The following is a 5,021-nucleotide window of genomic DNA, read 5'->3' on the forward strand; positions in this document are numbered from 1 at the left end:
AAAATATTAAAATGGGCCTTGGCAAGAAAGGGAAGGAAGAGTTCTTGCCACTGGACAGATGTGATGTATTTTGGAGGGTTGATTGCCTGGATTTTGAGAGTGAGGATGGGTGGTGACAGAGCAGGGGTGGGAGGATGCTGTGGGTGGGTATCTGCCCGTTGGGTCAGGGAAGGAGGAGAGTGATATTTTAGCTGCAGGGGGTTCTTCTTATTTTTTGACTGGGAGGTTAGTTATGAGGAGCTGAAAGGCTGAGCTGGCTGAGCTGGGAGGGACGAGAGCAGGGAGCTTGGCTATAGGAAACTTCTGACCGTTTGCCAATTTGGTGTCTTTGTTCTGAAGGACGGATAGATTAAATGTGCCTAATTTAGATTATGAATTCAAGTATGCAAGCGGACAGGTCTTTTATGCTTTCAGGCCAAAGGTGTGCAAGTTTTAGAAGAGGCATAACAAAGAACTGTCCTTGGGGACAGAAGGTCTGGCCTTCACTGAGGTAGGATTCCCTTTCTTCTCAATGTCAGCCACAACTTGTCATGATCCACACAGTCAAATGCCTTTGCATAGTCAATAAAGCACAAATAGTCATTTTTCTGGTATTCCTTACTTTCACCCAGGATCCATCTGACATCAGCAATGACATCCCTGGTGCCATGGTTGGGCAACTCTTGGGCTGGGTTCTCCAGCCTCCTTTGATCATGTTGAGAAGAACATGGTTCTAAGTGGTGCAGCACTTGTCTGTCAGTTTGTTGTATGGCAGTTACTTGGGTTTGCTGTGATACTGAAATCTTTGCCACTGGTGTGTCAAATTCCAAAAGGGTTTTCCATTATGGATGGGTTTTGGTGGAGCTCCCTGATTAAGACAGACTAGGAAGCAGGATTGGCTATCTACTTCCTAAATAAAAGGCTTTTGAAAACTCTATGAACACTAAACAAAGAGGATAGTTATAGTAGTGTCGTGGCAGAGCCTAGATTGGAAGTTAGTTGAAATGGGAAAAATCAATAACAAACATTGTTTAACAATTGGTACATGGAATGTTCATAGAACATTCATGTTGGAAAATTGGATATGATTTAAAATGAAATGGAACACATGAATATTGACATACTAGGCATTAGTGTGATGTGATGGACCAACTATGGCCACTTCGAATCAGATAGTCACATGGTGTACTATGCAGAGAATGAAAAACAGAAGAACAGTGTTGCAGTCATTGTCAAAAAGTCAATTTCAAGTTCTATCCTGAAATACAATGTTGGGAGTGATAGGATAATATCCATACACATACAAGGAAGACCAGTTAACATGACTACTATCCAAGTATGTGCTCCTACATCGAGTGCCAAAGAGGAGGAAATTGAGAATTTTTTACCAAATTTTGCAGTCTGAAATTGACTGATGTGTTAATGATAATTGGTGACTGGAATGCAAAAGTATGAAACAATGAAGAAGGAAGAGTAGTTGGAAAATATGGGCTTGGTGATAGAAATGAGGCTGGAAACAGAATTATTGAATTTTGTATTTACAATGACTTATTCATTGCAAATACTTTTTCTAAAAGACACAAAATGTGACTTTATACATGGGTTTCACCCAATAGGGTGCATAGGAATCAGACTGACTACATTTGTGTTAGAAATCACTGGAGAAGCTCACTATCAACAGTCAAAAAACTAGGCTGGGGCAGACTGAGCCAGATCATTAATTATTCATATAGAAGTTAAAATTCAATCCCAGAGGCGCACGGTTCGAATCCACCAGATGCTCTGCCAGGGAAGGAGGGACAATCTCCTCCTGTACCAGTCAGATCTGATTTGACGGTACACTCACACAAAAATAATAAAATTTTAAAAAAAGAAGTTAAAATTGAGGCTGAAGAAAATGTGAGTAAGGCCACAGAAACCAAGTTACGATCTTTAATCAATTCCATCAGAATTTCATGATCATCTTAAGAACAGGTTTGAGGCATTGAACACCAGTGATAGAAAACCAGATGAGTTGTGGGAGGATATCATCCATGAAGAAAGCAAAATGTCATTACAAAAACAGAAGAGAAAGAAAAAACCAAAATGGATGTCAGAATAGACTCTAAAGATTGCACTAGAATGTGGGGAAGCCAAATCTAAAGGAAAACATGTTGAATTATAAAAACCTGAGAGAAGGTTTCAAAGGGCAGCTCTGGAGGACAAAGCAAAATACTATAATGTACTATTCTGGTACGTAAAAAAAAAATCTTTAGCAAGATCTTGCTTGCATGTAATATTAATGATATTGTTTGACAATTTCCACATTGTGTTGGATCACCTTTTGGGGGAATGAGAATAAATATTAATTTCTTCCAATTAGTTAGCCAGGTAGTTGTTTTATAGATTTCTTGGCAGAACCTAGTAAGCATATCCAGGGCTGCATTTGTTGGTTAGAATATATCAATTGGTATCCCATCAGTTCCTGAGGCCTCAGTTTGTTGCCTATGCCTTCAGTATAGCTCAATTGTCTTCTTTGATTACCATTGTGGGTTTTTTGTTTTTTGTTTTTTTTTATCATATGCTACTTCCAGGGAAGGAGAACTGATGCTTTTGAGCTGTGGTATTGGAGAAGAGTGCTGAGGGTACCATGGACTGATAAGAAAACAAACAGATTCATTCTGGAGAGGGTTAAACCGGGCTGCTCCTTGGAGGCAAGGATTCTGGGGCTTCGTCTGACATACTTTGGTCATGTAAGCAGGGACTGGTCCTTGGAGAAGGACATCATGCTTGGCAGGGTGGAGGGACAGCGCAGGAGGGGAAGATCCTCTGGGAGGTGGATTGATTCGGTGACTGAGGTAATCGGGATGAGTGTGTGGGAGACAAAGTGATTGGCACAGGACAGAGCGGACTTTAGAGCTGTTGTACATAGGGTCACTATGAATCGCAAACGACTCGATGGCACATAACAACAACAACAACAGCAGCAGCAGCAACAACAACAACAACAACAACGCTACTCCTTTAAAAAGAGGGGAGCTCTGGTGGTCTAGTGGCAAGATGCTGCACTGCAATCCCAAAGGCACGTGGTGTGAGGCCACCGGCGATTTTGGGGGAGAAGGATAAGCAATCTCCTCCCCTGCAATTAACTGCCTCTGAAAACCTGCCAGATGGCCAGCTCTGGATCAGCTCTGACTCTACGGCACACAACAACAACAACAACTTCCTTAAATGGTTCCGCGTCAGTCAATTATTTTTGGTTTAGTGACTGCGTAATCCCTCCATCTTCAAAATTTTGTTCATGGAATCTGTCAGTACTGCAATACAATGCTTAATTTTTTTCTTTATTTCTTTCAGCTTGAGAAATGCTGAACAAATTCTTCCCTGTTTATTTTGTTTCCAGCTCTCTGCACATTCCATTACAACACTTTGCATTGTGTTTTTGAGCTGCTCTTTCTTTTTTCTCTTGTTCTGTACCCTTGAATCGGACCCAACTGGCACAGGAGGAGATTGCCCCTCCTTCTCCAGCAGAGCATCTGGTGGATTCAAACCACAAGTCTTTGGGATTGCAGCACAACTTCTTGCTACTAGGCCACCAGAGCTCCCTTCAAGCTGCTGTTTGACATTTTCTGTTCAATTACTTTACTTCAAAATTTCTTCTATTTGTTTTGGCTTCTAGATGGTCTAGTGCAATTTTATGTATCTTCTGACATCCATATTTTTTCTCACCGTTTGTAATCATCCTTAAATTTCTTCTTGGATAATATTCTTGATGCCATTTCACAGCTCCTCTGGACTTCAATCATTAGTGTTCAATGCCTCAAACCTGCTCTTGAGATGCCATTTAAACTCTAGTGGCACAGACTCAAGGTCATATTTTGGTGGCTTTGTTTTCTTTTTTTATTCAGCTTCCTTGCTTTGTTCTGACGACTGCCTCCTGGTCCAAATATACGTTTCACATTAGCACAATCGACTGTTGGGGTTTTCATTCATTCATTGTTGCACTATTTGATTCCAGTCATTTTTATTTGCATGTGATACTAATATGTTGTTGTTGATAGGTGCCGTTGAGTCAAGTATGACTTATAGTGACCCTGTGAACAACAGATCTGCACTCTGTCCTATCCTGCGCCATGCTCACCGACTCTGACACACTCAAGCCCATTGTCAACTCGGCCACCATCATTCTCATTGTTGAAATGACTGTATCAATCCATCTTAATGAGCATCTTCACCTCTTTCATTGACTGTCTACCTTTCCCAGCGTGATGTCTCTTGCCAAAGGCTGGCCTTTCCTGACAACATGCCCATATGAAATGAAGGTTCACCATTCTTGTCTCTGAGGAGCATTGTGGTTGCACTTCCTCCAAGGTAGACATGTGGGTCTTTTGACAGTCCATGAACTATTCCGTAATCATGCCCAATACCAAAGTCAAAGGCATTAATTCTTTTTCTGTCATCCTTATTGATTGTTTGACTTCCAGAAGCCTAGAAAGAAGCCAAAAACACTGCGGCTTGAATCAGATGCACCTTAGTCTTTACACTGACATGCTTGCTCTTGAGCACTTCTAAGAGATCATTGACAACACATGTTCCCAACACAACATGTCTTTTGATTTCTTGAAACCCGTTACTGTGAGTATTAATTGTGGATCCAAATGAAATGAAATCACTGAAAACTTTAATTTCTTCCCCCTTCATCTCTCTATGTTGCCTAGTGGTTCAATGGTGAGAATTTTTATTTTTCTGATGTTGAGATGTAACCCATGTTGAAGGCTGTGGTCTTTGATCTGCTGAAGTAAGTGCATAGTGCAGATTGTTGGTAAGCCTTACTCCAATCTTGATGCTACATTCTTCTTCATACATTCCAGCTTCTCTAATTTTTTGCTCAGCATACATATTGAATGGATACAGAGAAAGAATACAACCCTGACTCATACTTTTCCATGATTTTAAACCATGTTTCCTTGTTCTGTTTGGACAACTGCTTGTTGGTCCATGTACAGGCTTGCAGAAGTATTACCATGTGGTGGTCATCCTGGCTTCACTCCCTCAACCAGCTA

This window comes from Elephantulus edwardii, unplaced genomic scaffold (assembly GCF_000299155.1).
Source record: "Elephantulus edwardii isolate Elephantulus edwardi_28Jun2011 unplaced genomic scaffold, EleEdw1.0 scaffold00129, whole genome shotgun sequence".
Taxonomy (NCBI): domain Eukaryota; kingdom Metazoa; phylum Chordata; class Mammalia; order Macroscelidea; family Macroscelididae; genus Elephantulus; species Elephantulus edwardii.